Raw genomic sequence first — 21,763 nt, forward strand, 5'->3', positions numbered from 1 at the left:
ATCCCTAGTTGGGATGAAGGTGGAGCAAACAAGGACAATGAGATTGTGATTAGAGACATGGATTGTATTCTTCTTCCAACATAAACATGAAATTCCATCATCACCAAAAATAGAAATTGGTAAATGTTAGACAATCACTTTTACAAATCCAGTTTATAAAGTTAATTTAAGGACAGAGAGTAGAAAACCTCCCAAAAATCTTTTATTTCTGCAAATCCCAACAAAATGGAAAGTATGTGCTGCAGACTGCAGTCACTGGAGCTCCACAGGATGTGGAGGCCACATGTTTCCTGTCTACAGTGGAGCTCCTTCTGCAGAGATTCACAATAAAGTTGTAAAAAAAAAGAAGTGGAGTGGAGGCCACATGCTTCCTGTCATCGGTGGAGCTCCACTCTGCAGCCACACCCCTCTCATAAATGAGGAAGTAGGAAAGTGTGTTTAAATAGAGAAGTGACATAGAAATGAGAAGTTCTGCGATGGTGGAAGATGAAATACGATGTTCCAGGAAGTCGGGTCTAGAAAAATTTCCTGAGGTGTGAAGAAGAGATCTACAGACTCCAACTTTTCCATAGAGAAGGTAAGAGAGACGGGAACATTGGGATGGGCGGGGCATAAACTACATCAGAAGAGATGTCTATTTATTATGTAAAGGAGAACTCCACCTTTAACTTGCTGAGAAAGTGTAGTAGCTGAGCATCACCCCCTTACCCTACTTCCCTAGATACCCCACAAGCCACGTGGCTTCCCTAGATAGCTCCACAACCCATGTGGCTTCCCTAGATAGCCCACAACCCACGTGGGTTCCCTAGATAGCCCCAAAACCCACGTGGTTTACTTAGACACCCCACACCAGCTTCCCCAATGGGGACAAGGGTCTCTTCCCCACAACTGTAGAGGTCTGTGGATGGGGGCTTAATGGAATCTGGAAGCCCCCTTCAACAAGGGCCCCCCATATCGTACCCCTACCCATTCACCAAAAAAGTGTCACAAAGTAATAAACACAAGAGACAAGTTTTCGACAATTCATTTATTAAAAAATAAAATATATAAAAGTGTCCCTCAATGTAAATCCCTTGTCAATCACGCCGCCTGTCGACCCGAAAAATCAATAAAATCCAAAAAAACTAAAAGGTTCCACCTCCTAGGATGGCCTCCCTCCAAATGCATGCTCTACACTTTGACATTTCTTATATAGGAAGGGGTGGGGTCACCTGGCTACATCACACAGTGGCACCGCCCTGTCAGAAACCATGAATCAGACTGAGACAGAAGTACACTTAATCACTCTTGTTTAATAATAATAAAAAGGTAAACAGAGTAAGCGTAGTCAATACATAGCGAGAGTTAAGTAGCCAGATCGGGTAGTCAGCCAATGCCAATATCAGAGAGCCATAGATCAACATAGTAGTACAGCAAGCAGGATCAGGAGCCAGAAGGGACGTCAGCCGAGCAAGTCTTCAACAGGAATGCAGGAGAAAGTCTCTGAGATGTGACCAAAGGCGAAGGCAGACATGAAGTGAGCTGGACGGCTTTAAGTAGCCAGAACTGATGAGCAGATGATCAACAGCTGAGTCACTGTGTAGAGAAAGGAGCTGGCAATTAGCCGACAGCTGAGCAGCCAGCTCTGAGAAGGAAGAGCTGAGCCCAGGCCTGACAGTACCCCTCTTCAATGACCCCAACCCCCGAGGACCACCAGGCTTGAGAGGAAAATGTCTTTGGAAATCACGGAGGAGGACAGGGGCATGTACCTCCGCAGATGAGACCCAAGAGCATTCCCCCGGACCGTACCCCTTTCAATGCACCAGGTACTGTATGCGCCCACAGAACCTATGGGAGTCAACAATGCATTGTACTTCATAATCCTCATGGTTCTGTATAGGGTGAGGAACTGGCACCGAGGTGGTAAAGCGGTTGCAGACCAAAGGTTTCAATAAGGAGACATGAAACACATTAGGGATGCGCAAACTAGGAGGAAGGTCCAACACGTAAGCCACTGGGTTAATCCTGCGAAGGATACACTAAGGCCCAATAAACCAAGGTGCAAACTTCAAAGAAGGAACACAAAGTCAGAGGTTGTGAGACGACAGCCAGACTCTGTCCCCAACCTGGTAGGAAGGCGCAGGCAGGCGTCTGCGGTCAGCATGGAATTTGTACCTATCATTAGCATATTGCAAAGCCTCCTGGACTTGTGCCCAAGTGGAACAAAGGCCACGGACATGCTCCTCTAATGCAGGAATACTCTGCGGAACAAACAAGGCAGGCAACACGAAAACCATAGTTCGCCATAAACAGGGACAAACGGGAAGCTGAATTCAAGACACTATTGTGAGCAAACTCTGTCCATGGTAATAAGTCTGACCAGTTGATGGTCAGAAATATAGCAACGTAGGAATTGCTCCAAGGACTGATTGGCTCGTTCTGTGGCTCCATTAGACTGCAGGCAATATGCAGAGGAGAAAGCAAGCTGAATACCCAACTGTGCATAAAAGGCTCACCGGGAGACAAACTGACTACCCATGTCTGAGACCATCACCTTCGGTAGCCCATGTAAGCAGAAGATCTCCCAAGCAAAAATAGAAGCCAGTTCCTTAGAAGTGGGCAGCTTCTTGAGTGAAATACAGTGCAAAATTTTCAAGAATTGGTCAACCACCATAAGGATAACTGTGTTGCCCTGGGAGTCAGGTAACTCCACAATGAAATCCATAGACAGGTGGGTCCAGGGCCTCTCTCCATTGGGTATGGGTTGTAGGAGGCCCACTGGAAGGTGTCGTGGAGTCTTACTCTGAGCACACACGGAACAGTCAGCTACAAAGGCGGTTACATCAGCACATAAAATAGGCCACCAGAATTGTTGGGAAATAGCCCAAAAGAGTTGATTCTTCCCAGGGTGGCCAGCAGCCTTGGAAGAATGGTAAGTCTGGAGCACAGCAGTATGGAGACTCTCGGAACAGAGCAGCGATCACAAGGTTTCTCAGGAGGAGCACGGACCTAAGTAGCAAGAATTTTGTCACCCTAAGGAGAAGTAGTGCGAACCGTAGCCAGAATACGATCAGGAGGAATCACAGGAACCAGAACCGACTCCATCTTGGAAGTGGAGGAAAATTGTCGTGACAAGGCGTCAGCCCTTAGTACCGGGTAAGAATGAGACAATGTAGTTAAAACTCGAGAAGAAAAGAGCCCATCGCACCCTTCTGGGAGAGAGGTGTTTAGCCTCAGACAAGAATGTGAGATTCTTATGGTCAGTAAGAATGAGAACCGGCACAGTGGTACCTTCAAGGAGATGTCTCCATTCTTTCAGGGCTAAAATGATCGGCAACAGCTCTCTGTCACCAATCTCGTAATTGCACTCTGCTGGTAACAATTTATTGGAAAAGTAGCCACACGGATGCATAGCGCACTCAGAGTCATGACATTGAGACAGAAGGGTGCCAACTCCAGTCTCAGAAGCATCAACTTCTAGGATAAAAGGCAACATAGGATCAGGGTGTGTCAACACCGGCGCAGAAACAAAGGCAGCCTTGAGACTCTCAAAGGCCTTAATGTAAAGGAGACCAACTCTGTGGGTTGCCGTCTTTCCTAGTCATATCAGTCAGGGGCTTGACCAGAGACGAGAAGTTACGAATAAACTTCCGATAATAGTTGGCAAAGCCAAAAAAGCACTGCAGTGGATATAAACCCACGGGTCGAGGCCACTGTAGGACCACTGAAAATTTCTCTGGGTCAATCGAAAAACCAGCAGAGTAAATGGCATAGCCCAGGAATTTGCTTTCAATATTTTTATTGAGATTTTTTTAATGAAAAGTATAACATTCAATAACAAACTTATCATCGGCCAGCACAGCTTGCATTTAAAGTTATAGAACAACATAAGAAATTATGAGCAAGATAGGAACTGTCGCTTGCAGTGATTGAGAAGTTCTTAACACAAACCATCTATTTGTAAGCTAGTGGTCCCCATATTACAGTGGGGTCAGTTCCTTTAATGGGATGGGATCCCCACTTTCAAGGGACCATTCCATGGGGTCTCACCATGTGTTACCTACAACCCTTTCTGAGTAGTTCTGTAGGGAACACTAGCGGAGGTTGGCCCCCCGTGCCGGGATTTGTCAAGCTCACCACCCCCTTGGGATCACACTGTGGTGGTGCTAACCTCCCCCAGGCCCTGTGCCCCCCCCCCCCGTCCCCAGAACTGCAACTGTCTGGCCTCCTAGCTAGCCTGGTCAGTCTCTTCATCAAGCTCCACAGAGGGGCGATCCAATAAGGTAGTTTTGGAATGCAGTCACAGGAAATTGCTTGGGTATCTAGTCTGTTTAGAGTCCTATGTGCTGCACCAGTTCGGGGCGTGACTTCCCCTACTCATACATAGAGGAAAGTGGGAGCAGAGTGTCCCCAAGAGAGAAAGAGGAGGGAGGGAGAAGAGGAGGGGTGGAGTTCCAGGTGCAACTAGTTATCTGTTCAATAAGAGGCCCAGGGTTCCCAAAATAGCTTTCCATTTTACCCTTTTGTCCTGCAGTTTATCTACTAGTTGTTCTTACTCCATCACCCAGGAAATTTTTCTCACAGCCCCACTGAAGGGTACTGAGGGTGTTTTACACGACCTTGCAGGTTTTATTTTGCTCCCAAGAGAATATAGAACGTTGGAGTTTGAAGGGTACTTGGGATCGAAGGGATTTTGTGGTTTAAGAGGGCTATATGGTGGGATCTGGGGAAAACGTGGAGCCCGTTATCTTCCTCAGGGTGTGGAACACCTTTTTCCAGTAGGACCTAATTTAGGGACAAGACCACCAGATGTGGAACATTGTGCCCTTCATCGCACCCCCTTGCAGATCCTTGCCAGCTTTGAGGGGACATAATACCACCTGGTTATAAGTTTGATGTTGGCTTCAATCAGGGAGACATTAAGAATTTATGGGAGCATTGGAATGCTTGGTACCAGACAGCGGGTTCCCATGAGTGTCCGTATCTATTTCCCAGGCCCAGGAGTATGGTGGAATGCTGTCCTTATCTGCCAGGGAGGAGTAGATTAAGTTGATACCTCTGATCCCTAATGTTAGAGCACCATCGTTCATAAGGGGTCATTTTGGGTGGGTCACTCTTAACCATCAAAATAGAATTGAGGAAGTGATCAAGTTGGGGAAAATCTGAACACTTCTGAGTCAGGCATTTCTAGGTTCGATCTACAGTGACGCAGCCCTAAAGGGCCCGACGGGGACAGGAAGTGACCAATGCGAAACAAGCCTTTGTTAGTCCACCAGAGGAACGCTTGAATGTTCAGGCCTGGAGGAAACATCGGATTGTGGAAGATATGGGACAGGGGGCGCAATGTAGATGCCAATGAATGTTGTTTGTGAAGCGTAGTGCACAGTGCCACCGAGTGGGAGAGGGTAGGAGACATAATAGGCGGTCTTGTTTTTGTGTCGCTCCACAGGAGGTAGTCTATCATATTTAAAGGGACTGCTGTTCTTTCCTTTGAGAGACAGTCTGGTTTAGGACCCCTAAGGTACACTATTGAAATTTGGGTGAGCTGGGCGGCTTGGTAGTACAAGCGCGGCTTTGGAAGACCTACCCCTCCCTGTGTTTTAAGCCTGTATAGAACCTCCTTGGTACACGTATGGCCTTTATTCCCCCAGACGAATCATACTATTTGTGACTGTAGTTTTAGAAGGAATTGTTTCTTTATAGGGATCGGGAGAGATTAAACAGATATAGCATAAGTAGGAGAAGGGTAATTTTAACTGTGTTGACTCTGCACAGCCAGGATAGACCGCATTTCGACCACCTCTCCAGGTCCTCACTACACCTACGCACCATGGGGGAGTAGTTCGCTGGAAAAAGATTGTTAATCTTGTTAGTGAGCCTGATCCCCCAAATATGGAATAGCGTCTGTTGCCCAAGTAAGGGTAAAGCTGTTTTGTAGCTGGGTGATGATGTCCAGGGGGGACAGAGACATTCAGGGCTATGGACTTATCTTAACCGTCAGGCCGCGTACACACGCGGGGACTGTTCGCTCAACTTTGTTCGTCAAACAGTTTCAGCGGACAGTCCGCTCAAAATTAGCATGGACGGACATGGCCACACACGACGAACAAACAGTTTGCTGAAACCGTGCGCGATGACGTGAACGGCACGTACGACGGGACTAGAAAACGACGTCCTATACACTGCAATGCAACCTTCGGCGTATAAATTCTTTCTGAGCATGCGCGGAACTTTGTTTGACGAACAAGCCTACACACGAGGGGACTGTTCGCTGAAACAAGGTTTCAGCGGACAGTTTTTCGGAAATTCCGAAAAACCTTGTTCAGCAGACTGTTCGCTGAAACTGTCCGCTGAAAGCCCACACACGAGCGGACTGTCCGCTGAAACACGGTTCAGCGGACAAAGTTGAGCGAACAGTCCCCGCGTGTGTACGCGGCCTCAGGCCTGAAATCCATCCAAAGTCCCTGAGGACTTTATACACAGTTGGAGTGGATGTGCGGGGGAGGGGATGAAAAGGAGGAGGTCATCTGCAAATAATGCGCCCTTATGTTACTGATCACAGCATGTTACCCCCTTGATGTCTGCATTGATCCGAATCTTGATAGCCAGCATTTCCATGGCCATCGCAAAGATGAGGGGGGACAATCCCTGTCTGATCCCCCCTGCCAACGTCAAAGGTGTCCAAGTATCTGCCTAGTAAGCACACTTGTGCATTAGGTGTCAAGTATAGCGAGTGAATTATACCTAGGAAGTTTGGTCCAAAACCCCATTTCTCCAGCAACTCATAAATGTATGTCCAGGCTACTGAGTAGAATGCCTTATGGAGGTCTAGTGAAAGGACGTGCCCCTTCTGAGGTGGACCACCATCCTAGTGGGAGTTAAGCAAAGATATAACCTCAACAGCTCTCCTGATTTGGTCCGGGACCTGTCTCCCAGGGATGAAACCCACCTGATCTGTGTATGTATGTTGCAATAAAACTTGCCAATATCTTAGTCATTATACTCAGATCATTATTGATGAGCGAGACTGGGCGATAGTTGCCGACCTCGCTTGCATCTTTCCCTGGCTTGGGGATGACAGTGATATAAGCAGAGTTAAGGCCTCTCTCTAAGGGGGCTCCATCCCTGAGAGCGTTGAAGAACCGCGTCAGATAAGGTGCTAGACATTGGCCACATTTTTTGTAATATCTTGTGTAGAAACCGTCTGGCCCAGGAGAGGAGCCCAGGTAAAGGGGTCCTCTAGGAGTTCCCTGTGGCCTTGGGCTATTGATGGGACAGGGAGTGAATGGAGGAAGTTACTCTTGTGTGCAGGAGAGGGCAGAGGGTCAGGTTTATATTATTTAGAGTAGAACTTCAAGAAAGTCCATAATTTTGGTAGGGTGTTGGGTCAGGTCTCCGGTTGGGGATCTAATCTTTGGAAAGGCTAGCGTGCAATTTTTTTTTGTTTTGTTTTTTTGGGAGTCAGTTTAGTAGCAAGTCTGGATCCAATTTTGTCCTGTTGGGAGTAAAATTTTGCCCCAGACCATCTGAGTGATGGGTTGAGTTGAGCTCAAGCCGTATCCATCTGTGCTAAAGTCGCTGGCGTGGGGTTGCGCTTGTGGGCCTTAGCTAGAGATTGGTATTCCTTGGTCCGCTTCTATAGGTCTGCCTGATGTTCCTTCTTGATTTTAGAGGAAAGCTGAATGAGCTTCCCTCTGAGGACCGTTTGTGGGAGGCCCACAGAGTGGCAGGGGACACTTCATTGTTGTTTTTTTCATTAAAGTACTCTTGTATGTACTGTTCTATCAGTGTACACTGAAACAGGTCCCTCAGAAGGGCCTCGTTGAGGCGCCACATGGACCGATTCATGACTAGAGTTACGATAGAGTGGTCTGAGAGGGGGCTATCCTTAATTTTGGATGAAAGGGTCAATAGGACCAATTTTGGATTGTGTGACAATGTGGTCTATCCTGGCATAGGAGTTGTGGGGAGCTGAAAAGTGTGTATAATCTTTTGCGCATGGATTGAGCTCTCTCCATAGGTCCACCAAACCTGCCTCATGCAGTAGGTGGCCTATTGTTGCGCTCTGTTTCAAGGGGCGTTTGGATCTGGATTTCCCTTACACCGTTTTGTCTATGGAGAAATCAAATGCCACATTGGAGTCCCCTCCCGTGAAGACCATGCCCTTGAAATGTCCTTGAAGAGTGTGTAGCAGTGAGTCAAAAAATTGTTGTTGGCCCTTTTTGGGGGCGTAGTACGATATGAAGGTATAGGTTTCCCCATCTATGGCACCCAAAACTAGGATGGATCGACCTAGGGGATCTGTGACTACCTCTGTGTGGCATAATTTGATGTGTTTGGAGAAGCAAATGGCTACGCCCTTAGTCTTGTTATCTGCAGAGGCCAAAAAGAATTGTGGGTAGTGCTGGTGTAAAAAGGAGGGTCTATAGGTGGCAGGGAAGTGTGTCTCTTGTAAGAAGAGAATGTCAGCCTTCATGTCTTGATACATTTGGAATATTTTCCTGCGGTTTGATCAGGGAATTGAGACCCTGCATGTTGTGAGTGATAATTTTGAAAATGGTGGATGGGGGTTGTATGTCAGCCATAGATCAAGGGGGAGAGTATCTCAAGCCCGGTATAGATCTTACCTTCTCTCATCGCTGATCTCGAAAGGCGTGACCATTCCAGAGGATGAACCAACACCCTGGCCCTGGATCGGATAGTTTGGAAATTCCGGGTGCACCTGAAAGGAAGTAGAAAAGGGAGAACGAAGGAAAGAAAGAGAAGAAAAAGAAAAATGATTAAGCGTAAGGATTGCAGCAATTGGTATTGGCTGAAAAAGCATGGTAATATGGGGCCCCCAGGCCCTCCTTCCCCCCCCTCAGGGTGGGTGCGGACCTGCCAGGACCCTCCTCATAACCTGAAAGATCAGGAGTGCTCCGAGTCAGTCTCCTATTCCTCCCAGAGAGAACTTGACCCACCACGGTCCTTCCGCTAGTAATAAACAGTGACATTACAAAATAAACAGAACACCCTTTAAATGAGTAATATGTAAATCAAAATCCCACACCGTGACTCTCCACCCCAGGTCGCTCCCCCGAGCATCCCCCATAGTCAACGGGAGACCCCGGGAGAGATCGGTCCCGAGTGGGGAAAATAAATTGCCTCAAAGCCCACCTTGGGATCCCCCCTCCTGACCTTATGGTCCAGCTTGAGAATACCCGATATTCAGAAGAAGCTGAATAGAATATGTGGGCCCAGAGGCAAGTGACATCTTGAAGGGAACACTACAAGACTCTGCATAAGTTTTTGGAGAGCATCACATATAATATGGGAGAAACAGATATAATTAAAGAAGCAACTCTGAAACTAGGAACAATTAAAGTCTCACTCCTGGGCTACTTGACTTGGCCCCGCTGCCCCAACCTACTCCCAGAAGAGGCATCTATCTTGTCGTTCTGCCGCCCAAAATAAGGGAGGAGAGACCACTAAGACTCTAGGGAGGTGTGCACCAGGGAAGAGCGGATCTCCAAGGGGTATGGGGTATAGCCTGGATCGAGTGAGAAGGGGAATCCTAAGCCAGGGCCCTGGGTTAGGGAAGTGGGCAGACCAGTCAGTCATGTCGGCAATGCATTGTTAGAACTCTTGGAGTGTTGCAACAGCCAGTTGGGCTGCAGGGGGCTAACAGGAGGTGGTCGTTTTGATGATGAGGAGGGTCCTTTGTTGGGTGGAAAGGGAAGATGTTCCTGGGAGAGTAGGCCAAGGTGAACAAGTAGGCATTTGCCCTTCACAAAGGATGAGAAGCCATATCCTTTATTGTGATAACAAAAATTCAAGGGGAGAGGGAACAACCATCTGTACGCTATCTCCTTCTGTTGTAGGACTTGGAGTAGTGGTTTAAGCGATCTTCTTCTTTTTTGCATGGTGTAGGGTGAGAGGTCAGCAAACATCTGGACTGCATGACCCAGTAAAGTGAGAGCCGAAGAATCTCTTGATTTCCTCATCACCTCCTCCTTCAAGAATAAAAATGAGGTTTGACTATAATGTCCCTGGGAAGTCCGTTGGAGCGGGGGGGCTGTAATGCCCTATGAGCTCTGTCTATATCCAGGTGGTGATCAGCAATGTCTGGGATGAGGACCGTGACAAGGGCCTTGACTGCTTACTGGATGTCTTTCACAGATTCAGGGAGTTCACGTATCCTGAAATTGTACCGTCTGAACCTGTTCTCCAGGTCATCAATCTTTGAAAAGGTAGTTTCCAGTTGCTCCTGCATGTCTTGGATGCTGGCTGAATTTTGATTTATTCTAGCAACAGACTGATTAGCCTCTTTTTCTATGACATTTATCCTCAGCCCCAGCTGCTGCAAATCCACATGAATGGATGAGGTGATATGGGCTGCATTCTGTGCTAGAACCCTGGACAGCAACTGTGAGAAGGCAGCTATCGTAGATGGGAAGTCAGTGGGGGCTGGAGCGTTGACACAGGCTTCCCGGCCTGAAAAAGGATCATGCATAGGGGTTGTGGGGATCCCTGGTAACGATCTCCCCAGCAGGGATTCAGTGGATGTGGGAGAGGGCACCATGGTCAGTGGGGATCTTGCTGTATCTGGAGAGGACAGGGGAGCCACGTCCTGGTCCGCTATGCACTCATCAGCTGCCTTTGCCGAGTTTCTCCCTTCATTTTAGCATAGCTGAGCGGGCCTGTTTTAACTGGCCGCTGACATCCGTGGGTTCCCGGGGTGTTCCCCTGCTTAGGCATCCAGGTGTGGCTTGCCGGTGTTCTGGAGGCTGTAGCGGGCATTAGCAGGGCCATGGTGGCATGGAGCTCTATAGGGATCACGGCCATCTTAGGAGCTTCCGTGCATGCACCTTAATAGCCCAGGAATTTAATCTGTTCACAATGAAATTCGCACTTTTTCAATTTACAGTAGAGATTGTTCTCTCTTAGTCTCTGAAGCACACGACAAACATCTGTGTAGTGGCTCTCCAGGAACTTTGAAAGGACATCGTTAATGAACTCCTGGAAAACTGCCAGAGCATTACAAAGGCCAAAATGCATTACACGATACTCATAATGAACTGATCTGGTATTAAACACAGTTTTCAACTTGTACAAGAAAGGGGAAAGGGGAAGAACAAGGGGAAAAGTGGGACTTTAAGTGAGGCACGTGGTTGCAACAGCACAAGTTAGTGAACAGTTTAGGATTTTATTGATTGCCATAAAGTACAGACACACATGTCAATTAAAATACATTACAATGGTAAAGTGGCAATACAGTACAAAAAATCATGACAAAAATATCACAATATATAGCAAGCAATAACTTTCCACTCAAAATTTGTGTACAGTGAACTTTGGAAAGTTATTGCTTGCTATATATTGTGATATTTTTGTCATGATTTTTTGTACTGTATTGCCACTTTACCATTGTAATTTATGGAGGCAAAGTACTGGCTTGACCTTTGTCAAAGACATTGCTAAAATTGCATTACTCTTGCAGCAGGGAGGAGAGTGAAGAGGTACACAGGACCTTGGCTACCTTCTGGAAGCATGACTTACTGCATTGTGGTGACCAAGAGAGAACCTCAGCACGGAGCCAATCAAAAGTAGGGTTGTGCCTCTGTAACCAAGGATAACCAATAACCAGTGGAAACTTAGCTGGGGAAATAACTTGGAATTTGATTATCTCATGGTTAGGAACCCCTACAGCCATGGACAATGGAACAGTCTCATGATTCACACGGTCAGGCTGTATAGGTCTCCCGTCAAGAGCCTCAATGGCAAGTGGAATGTCATGCAGCTGCAGTGGAATCGTGTGCTTCAATACGAAGGCAGCATCAATGAACAGGCCTGCAGGCACAGAGTCTATTAGAGCCTGTATCCTAAACCAGGGACGTATCTTTCTACTAAACTGGAGACAAAATGCCACCTATGTTCTGTCCGTGACAGGACCTCAAGGTTTGGGCATTCCCTAGATGGGTAGGACAAGATTTCAAATAGTGACCAGCCTGGCCCCAATAAAGGCACAATCTCTCCCTCCTCCTAGGGGCTCTCTCATCCGCAGAGAGATGCTTGAAGCCCAAGTGCATGGGTTCATCTTCACAGACTGACTCGGTACCAGGAGGCATGGGAGGTGAGGGAGGCAAAAGTGGGACTGCAAAGTTCGGAGACAAATGTACAGGAGGCTTGCGCCAGCGTTCCTTAAATGAGTCTTTCTCTGAGTCTGGAGTCAATGAGGATGGCAAATGTGATCAACCTCTCCAGCTCAGTGGGTATATCTCAGGCTGCTATCTCATCCTTGATGTTATCCGAGAGACCATGAGAGAAAGCAGCCATAAGGGCCTCACTGTTCCAAGCAACCTCTGCTGCCAGAGTACAGATTTCAATGGCGTAATCCACAACAGTTCTCGTACTCTGATGGATATGAGGCTCCTGGCAGCGGAGCATGCGGGAACGTCAAATACCCTTTTGAAGCAAGCCACAAATTCTGGATAACACAGGACCACAGGTTTTTGCATCTTCCATAGAGGGTTTGCCAAGGCTCTTTAAGAAAGCAAAGATATCACGAAACCTACTTTGCTTCTGTCCGTGGGAAATGCCTGGGGCAGCATCTCAAAGTATATCTCAACCTGGTTGAGAAACCCTCTGCATTGAACTGGGTCGCCGGTAAATCATTGTGCGATTCAGGAGCGTTTGTAACGTCATGGCAAACTGATCCATGCAGTGATCCTGGTCATCCAATCTGGAAAAAATATTACCAACAAGTGGACTGACTGCATCTTCTGAATTCATGGCCTTCATCTACTGTCAGAAACCATGAATCAGACTGAGGCAGAAGTACAGTTAATCACACTTGTTTAATACTAATAAAAAGGCAAACAGAGTAAGCGTAGTCAACACATAGCCAGAGTTCATTAACCAGATTGGGTAGTCAGCCAATGCCAATGTCAGAGAGCCAGAGATCAACGTAGTAATACAATAAGCAGGATCAGGAGCCAGAAGGGACAACAGCCGAGCAAGTCTTCAGGAACATAGGAGAAAGTCAATAAGATGTGACTAAAGGTGAAGGCAGAGATGAAGTGAGCTGGATGGCTTTAAGTAGCCAGGACTGACGAGCAGATCATCAATAGCTGAGTCACTATGGAGAAAAAGGAGCTGGCAATTAGCCGACAGCTGAGCAGCCAGCTCAGAGAAGTAAGGGCTGAGCCCAGCCCTGACACGCCCCTTCTGATGTCATGGACTGGTGCATGCTGGGCAAGTTACATCACAAGGGTGGGGCCACCAGGTAATGTTGCCAGGTGGCCCCGCCCTTACCTATATATGGGACCCACACAACCTGCAGTCCCCCACCGCCACAGCCCACGGTTGTGGGGAAGAGACCCTTGTCCCTATCAACATGGGGACAAGGAGCTTTGGGGTGGGTGGGCAGAACCCCCTCTGCCCCAAATCCACCACCCCCCATGTTGAGGCCTGGTATGGTTCAGAAGGGGGGCTGCTTGCTCTTCCCCCCCCCCCTCCTGACCTGCCAGGCTGCATGCCTAAATAAGGGCCTGGTATACCATTTTTATTTTTTCTATTGATGGCTTTTATTTTTATTTTTATTTTTTTTAGCTGTCAGCGGGGAAACCCATAGATAGCTGACTCATTGGTTGTTAAGGACGCCGTGGCCAGCTTTCTGGCCCCTCTCCTTAACAACTAGCTTACATTGCGCCCAGATTGAGCAAAGCTTTGCCCACAGAATGCATTGTACAGCGCTCAGTGCATTGAAGGGTGTTTGGCTGGGATAATACTCGTTGAAAATTCAGGTGTTCAGGAAAAGGGGAACCGTTCGCCCCAACATGCATTATTTTAAAATATATAATGCATGCAAGTTTATAATGAGTTTCTTTGTGAATTTTTAACGTTTTGTACCTAGTAGCCAGGAGTTTCCCTGATTTGTTGTTTTGGGCAAGATATCGGTTCTTTAGGAATGGAAGGTATTTACCATGCTGCTGGACCATCAACTCTTTGCCCTTGTACACACAGTTGGACATTCTGATGGACAATGTCCGATCGGACTGTGTTGTCGGATAATCCGACAGTGTGTGGGCTCCGAAGGACCACGTTTTCCAGCTGGGCTATAAAATTTTCTGACAACATGATCTGATTGGACTTTGTCTGATCATGTGTGGAGAATTCCGATCCGACAAAGTGACACGCATGCTCAGATCAAATTCCTAGACCAAAGCTATTGGCTACTAGCCTGAACGTAGCCCCCCCCTAACGAAATAACGTCATCACGTTAAGTACGATCGGATTTTTCTGACAAATTTGTCCGACTGTATGTATGCAACAGTTTCGGACAAAATCAGTTGGACAAAATCCGACAGATTTGTTTGTCGGAATGTCCGACCCTGTGTACAAGGGCTTTGAGTTCAGTACGGAGTTTAGTTAGGGAAGTGACCACAGTAACATCTGGGGAGGTTTTGTTTTTAATGTCCAGATTTTGGATATTAGTCAAGTTTGGGGCCCCATCGAATGGGTCATGCTGGGTTGATGATGTCACAAATTGAATAAGTATTTAGGAATTGGATGGTGGTGGCAGCGTATGGTGTGATTGATGCTGGATCTACACTGGGGGACTTTCTTTTTGTTTAGTTTTAACTACTTAATGACCACCTGCTGCAGCTGCATTGTGGCAGGTCTGCTCTCCTGTGTGAACCACCATCATCGTTCATCGGCTCGTGCAGGCACTGTTGCGGACGTGCCTGTGGGTTGGGTGGACTTGATGTTCGACGGCAACCCGCGGTCGCATTGAGGAAAGGCAGAATGGGGATCTTGTCCTTGAAATTTTAAGCTTTTTCTATAAGCAAATCATTTATTTGCACTTAAAAGCACAAATACAGCTCCCTTATATAATGCCAGGAAAAGTGCGCTTGTATATCTCCAAGTAACACAGACAGACACTGGTATCACATTGAGCTTAGCAGAATCCTGCAATAAAATGATCTACTGCTTTATTTATACTGTAAACATGAATAACAAAGGAAGATGGTGGCTTCAGAATCAGCCAATCAGACATTTGTATTCTTTCAAAGAACCAATCACACACATGTATATATTCAAATAAAATTCCAGTAGTGACGTGTGCAGATGGTCGTGTTCAGAGCCATATGGCCAGCCCCCTATTTGAACACTAACTACATGGCTCTGAATACGATCGTGTGCACATTCCCACCGCTACCAATGACATGAGTCATACTTATCATGGCTCAGTGGGCCATAATTTTTGTAGGGTTATGCTATGGTTCCCATGTACGCAGATCTGCTTACTAGGAATGTTAATGCAGTCGACATGAAGTGGCCAGTCTCTTGGGGAGGCATGAAAGAACATCCTTAAAAGAGCAAACAGATCTGCTGTGTCCACAGGAAGGTTTCCGCAGTCAATGGTCTTCCACCAACGTCAGTATGTGTGAATATGCTCGCGCAATTGTCAGTTAAAGTAACACAGTGCTGTATCGCAAAGAATGGCCTAGTCATTAAGGGGGCAAATCTTCTGGTCCTGCTCGCTTTGTCCCTCCCCTTTCCTGACCTTCTGGGCTGCATGCTTGGATAAGGGTCTGGTATGGATTGGGGGGCACGCTGTTGTGTGTGTGTTTTTTTATTTTTATTTTATTTTTATTTTTTTTAATGCTGTCATTGTCTTGTTTACATTAAGCTGTCAGCAGGTAATTCTGCTGACAGCTGATGAGTCATCGGTTGTTAAAGTGGTGTTGCCATCAAAAAATAAAAAGCTGCTTAAAATTCGTAAAAAATAAATAAAAAATAATTGGCAAAAAAAAATATTATTTACTCACCTCTAAATACCTGTTGCTAGGCGGTCCCTCGTAGTCTGCCTTCTTTCTTGCCCGGGCTGATGACATCACTTCCCATCACGCCGTACATTCACCTGGGACCTGTCACGTGTCCCAGGTGACTGTACGGCGTATCACGGCACCCTGCGCTGCTCGCACATGTGCAGTGGGTTCCCGGCTGTGAAGCCACAGCCGGGGGCCCACAGTATGCATGACGGCGCCGCGAGTGGAGCGGGGAACGAGGGGGGGCTTCGTTCCCCCGCATCGCTGGACCCTGGGACAGGTAAGTGTCCAATTATTAAAAGCCAACAGCTGCAGTATTTGTAGCTGCTGACTTTTTTTTATTTATTTTTTTTATTTTTTTTTTAGGGGGTTCCTCACTTTAAGGACATGGCAGCCACCTGCTCCTTAACCACTTCCCACCCGGCCAATGTATATATACGGCGGGTGGGAGCCGCCTGCTCCTGATAGGACGTTCAGGAACGTCATTCAGGAGCAGCGGGATCGCGCGCGCGTGCGCCCGCGCAGCGGCGCGATCCCGATGTGCTCGTGTCACCCGGACACGGCACATCTCAGATCGGCAGGAGGGCTCTGTGATTGGCCCTCCTGATCACATGACGGCCGTGTCCAATCACGGCCGTCATGTGATGTAAACAAACAGCCGGTTGCTAGGCAATCGGCTCTCCTCTCCTCACACGGAAGTCACCGCTGAGAAGAGGAGAGCAGAACGCTGCAGCCGGCTGATGATCAGTGAGTATGGGCTGCTTTTCACAGCTTTTTACTCACTGATCATCAGTGTAGTGTAAACACACAACACACCACACAGTGAAAACACAGTCCCCACATATGTCCCCAAAACACACATGTCCCCAAAACATACATGTCCCCAAATAATAAAAACACATGTCCCTAATAATAAAAACATGTCCCCCACATATGTCCCACTAAAATCACATGTCCCAATGATTATCTGCACACATATGTACGTGATCACCTGCACACATATGTACATGATCATTTGCGTACATATGTCCGTGATCACACAAACCAATTATTATACACTTAACGGAATTTTTTTTACCAAAAACATGTAGCAGAATACATTTTGGCTTAAATTTATGACAAAATTTGATTTTATTGGATTTCTTTTCAAATAGAAAAAAGAAAATATTGTTTTTTTCCCAAATTTCCGCTTTTTTTGCGCTTATATCGCAAAAAAAAAAAAACGGAGTCGTGAATAAATAACACCAAAATAAAGCTCTATTTGTGCGAACAAAATGATAACAATTTCATTTGGGTACAGTGTAGCATGACCGCGCAATTGTCACTGAAAGCGCTAGAGCGCTGAAAGCTGAAAATTGGGCTGGGAAGGAAGGGGGTGAAAGTGCCCTGTATTGAAGTGGTTAACAACCAAAATGCAAACAAAAAAACACATCAAAAAATGCATCAAAAACACATGTTCAGAAATGCAAAATGCAACGGAAAACTGCATCAAACTCAACCACATAGATGTGACCTGAGCCTTATGCCGCGTACACATGTTCAGATTTTCCAGTAAACTAGGTCTGACTGGATTCGTCCGTCAGACAATCCGATCGTGTGTGGGCTAGTCCAATCGTTTTGGGGGGAAAATCCGGCGAACCTAGAAATAGACCATGTTTCAAATCTATCAAGTCCAACGGACTAAAAATAAGGAAAACGGTTAGTCTGTGCTGGTCCGATGGACTAAATACGACGCAAGGGAAGCTATTGGCTATTTGTTCTGTTTACATCATCACATTCAAAACAAATGGACTTTCGACCGAACTTAGTATGTTTGTGTGTGTTCGTTCTGAAAGTCCATCGGAACTCCGCTAAATGTCCAGGAAGTAGTAGTTTGCCGGAAAGGCCGATTGCGTGTACGCGCCATTAGTCTTGTAAAAGCGCCAGCCTATTACAATTAGAAAAATATCTGGTTTGACAAACAATGTAAAACCGGAGAAATCAGTGAAATAACAAATTGTAATAATATAATGTATTTGTTATGACATGCTACACCTTTTACATGTCCATATTGGACACAGTGTAATCTTTTTTTTTTTTTTTTTTTTCATGAACATTTTTATTGAAAGTAACGAGAATACAGCTTACTTGACAGTGATATAGAAGCGGTTGTTATTGCACAAAAAGAAAAGAAGGTGAGCATAACATTTATCCAGAACAAAACATCAAGTCATCCATTTGATCACTCTGTGGTTTGAGGCAAGAGGTCCGTAGGGATATATTTCAAGATGATTAGCTAGCAGTATAAAGCCTTTGGGGACGTGTCAGTACTACACAAGCTACACCTCGTTTGGAGTAGGTTCCTCGACTCATTCACTTGTAAGCCTTTTGAATGTGGGGGTGTTCCCGTGGCGAAAGATTAATTGTCATTCTTGCCTCAATCGTCTTAAGGAGTAAAACCTTCACCTAGCCTATATGAGTCTAGATAAGGTGTTCAGCTTCTAATTGGGCTTAGTAGTCTTCAGGAAGATCACAGGGGGGGGGTTAATAAAGGGGGGTTAAGTGGGTGTGGGAAGGGATAGAGAGGCAAAGAGGGGTAAGGGAAGTGGAACGGGGGGTGTGGAAAGGGTCTCATCTCATCTCTCTCTCCCTCCGTAGGGGTAGGTGTGAGGGAGGGGGAATCAGTTCTGCGACTCTTGGTTTGAAGATTCTACACTTTGGACATGTGTTAAAGGGGTTGTTCGGAGTAGAAATGGGTCCTCCAATTTAGGGTTCGGTGTCTTCCGGGGGGCTTACTTGCTTTGTACTAGGGGTGGTCAAGTCGTGATATTCTGTTGTTAGGAAGTGGGTCCAGCAGGCCCATTTTGCAGAGAATTTTGTGGGAGTGTCATTCGCTATGGAGATAAGTCGCTCCATTTCTGCTATTCTGGCAATCCTAGTGAGCCATTCTTTGATAGTCGGCGGGTGTGGCGATCCCCAATGAGTAGGGATGCATTGTTTGGCGGCATTCACCATGTGCATGGCAAGTGACTTTAGGTAGTATGTTGTACGAGCGCAAATTGGGTAGTGCAGGAGGAACTGGGCCGGTGAAAATTCCAGGGTGAGTGTGGTGACCTTGGTAGTGATACGGTGGACTTTGGTCCAGAACGGTTGTATTATGGGGCAGCCCCAGAAGATGTGTCGCATGGTTCCTTTCTCCGTCTGACACCTCCAGCATGTATCTGGGTGGTCTAGGTTATATTTGTGAACCAGTATAGGGGTACGGTACCAACGCGTCAGGATTTTTTATCCGTTTTCTTGTGTTGTGATGTTAACAGAACCTTTGTTTATGGTCTGGTATATTTGTTCCCAGTCTTCTGGGGCGAGTGACAAGTCAAGGTCTCTCTCCCAAGTAGAACATGCCTTGCCAGTATTTGACATGACACTTGAGAATAGCAGGGAGTGCGTTACCGATCGAAGGTGACGTTGCGGGGTATCGGCTTGGCATAGGGATTCAAATGGAGATGTGGGTCTAGAGACCTTGAATTTCCTGCCCATCTCATTGAGGTAGTGGGTCAGTAGTAAGTAGTTCCAGGGGGATATGGGGGGGTTTTTGCTGTCGGAATGTAGTTTATCGTAGGGTATAATTTTGCCTTGAGCATATTAAGGCATTTTTGTGTGGCCAGGACTCATTCAGGAAGTTCCTGTGTAGTCCAGGTGGGAAGTCTGGGTTTAGGTGAACTGGAGTAAGAGGACCAGGTGTCGATGAGAGGGAAGTCACTTTGCAGGACTCTCGGAAGCTTCTCAATGTTGGACCAATCAGGGGGTGTGAGAGGGTATCACTTGCGATGTGTTTATGAGGAATCCATGGTAAGGTATGTAGTGGTAGTGGGGTAAAGGAGGCTTCCAGGTGGATCCAGTCCTATAGTAGTTTCTTTTGTCGGGGAGACCTATCCCCCCTTTAAGCTTGGGTAATGATAGGTGTTGATAGCTGAGTCTGGGTTTTCGGTCTCCCCAGAGGAAGCGCGTACAGAGACTCTTGTAACACTTGAAGAAGGTGGTGGGTATGTGGATAGGTGCCGCTTGTAAGATGTATAATAGGCAGGGTAAGGCGTTCATTTTTAATATGGCTGCTCTACCAAACCAGGAAAAGATGGGTTTGTTCCACCGTTTAAAGTCGTTAGTGAGGTTTTGTAGTATATAGAGATGGTTTTTACTGTATAGGTCCTTTAGACATTGTGTGAGCTGGATTCCTAGGTATGTTATATGGTCCTCCTTCCACTGGAAGGGGAAGTTGCTTTTGCATTGGGCTACTACACTACTGGGGAGCGATACATTTAGGGCATGGGATTTGGAGAAGTTGATCTTGAGATTTGAAATTAGTTGAAATTGATGGAATTCTTTTAGAAGGTTGGGTAGAGAGATATGCGGGTCAGTGAGGAAAAGGAGAATATCATCGGCATAGGCCGCCAGTTTGTATTCTTTGGTGGTGGTTTGTACACCTCTAATGTCTGGATTAGATCTTAGGCTTGTTAGAAAGTGTTCAAGGGTGAGGACGAAGAGGACTGGGGAAAGGGGGCAGCCCTGCCTCGTACCATTACAGATGGAGAAGGCGTCTGACAGGGTGCCATTGACTCGGACTCGTGCTATTGGGTTGGAGTACAATGCCATTATGTAGCTCAATAAGCGGTGTCTTGTGCCCATAGTTTGGAGGACTGCTTCCATATAGTCCCAGGCAACCCTGTCAAATGCCTTCTCCACGTCCAATGATAGAAAGAAACCCACTGTACTGGTAGAGGTGAGGAAGTGGTGGAGATTAATAGCTTTTAAAGTGTTGTCCCTGGCTTCTCTGCCAGGGATAAAGCCTACCTGGTCCTGATCAATAACACTTGGAAGGAGTGGGAGCAGGCGATTTGCTATGATTTTGGCGAAAATTTTTATATCCAAATTTAAAAGGGAGATCGGTCTATAATTTGCAGTTTGTGTGGGGTATTTTCCTTCCTTTGGTATTACAGTGATGTGGGCTTCCAGCATAGAGGGTGGGAGCGGGAGTTCTGAGGAAAGCGAGTTAAATGCCTTAAGGTATGGAGTGTGTAGGACTTCTGCAAATGTTTTATAATAAACTGCCGAGAGGCCGTCTGGACCTGGACTTTTCCCGGGTTTTAGGTTTTTCAGGGCTGTGTCCCATTCAAGTTTGGAAATGGGAAGGTCTAGTTGGGTGGAGGTTTCTGGTAACAGTGCTTTGGGGCAGTGAGCTTGTAAGAAACTGTCAATGAGATCTTTCCTAGTATCTGAGTGGGTTCTGAGGCTTTTAGATCATATAAACGTGTGTAAAATTGCTCGAAGGCATGTGCAATATCTGGGCTGCTCTGTACTGTGTTTCCGTTTGATGTTTTAAGCTGGTGAACAATTGTTTTAGCTCTTTTAGTGCGTAGTGCCTGTGCCAGTAGGTGTCCGCTTTTGTTGCTATGCTCGTAGAAGAGCTTCTGAGATAGTGTTTGTTTCCTTTTGATTTTTTGATCTAACAGCTCTAGGAGGTTTCTCCGAGTTTCAGAGAGTTCCTCTAGGGTGCGTTGGGCTAAGTCTCGTTTGTGTTTTCTTTCCAGTGTTTGTATTTTCGTGAGTAGCTCGTTCATTTGTTTCTGTCGGTCATGCTTGGAGATGAGATGTCCCCGTATCACGTACTTGTGTGCTTCCCATTGGGTTAACGGTGTAGTTTCAGGGGTGTCATTGTCTACAAAATAGTTGGAGATAGTTGCTGCCACCTTATTTACCCTGTCCTTATCTGTGAGTAAGTTGGGGTCGAGTCTCCATATTTTAGTGCTGTGGGTGGTGAGGGGAAATGTTATTCGTAGAGTGATTGGATTGTGATCCGTGATGGTCATAGATTCAATCGAAGAAGCGGAAAGGAGAGGTATATCTTTCTGACTAATGAAGAGGTAATCTAGGCGAGAGTATTTGTTGTGAGGGGCAGAGAAGAAAGTGTAGTCTTTGGTGTTAGGGTGCATTGT

General features: G+C 46.5%; 1 protein-coding gene across 1 annotated transcript in view; it reads left to right on the top strand.

Moving 5' to 3' along the window:
• The first annotated feature begins 419 nt into the window (after positions 1-419).
• LOC143961989 (NACHT, LRR and PYD domains-containing protein 3-like) overlaps positions 420-21,763 on the top strand; it is a 118,027-nt gene continuing 96,683 nt past the window's right edge. Inside the window, exon 1 of the mRNA XM_077471333.1 lies at positions 420-577. The gene's annotated coding sequence lies outside the window, so the exon portion shown is untranslated. The remainder of the gene's footprint in view (positions 578-21,763) is intronic.

Source organism: Lithobates pipiens, unplaced genomic scaffold (assembly GCF_037356315.1).
Source record: "Lithobates pipiens isolate NorthernLeopardFrog02 unplaced genomic scaffold, aLitPip1_a1.2 Scaffold_8, whole genome shotgun sequence".
NCBI classification, from domain to species: Eukaryota; Metazoa; Chordata; class Amphibia; order Anura; family Ranidae; genus Lithobates; species Lithobates pipiens.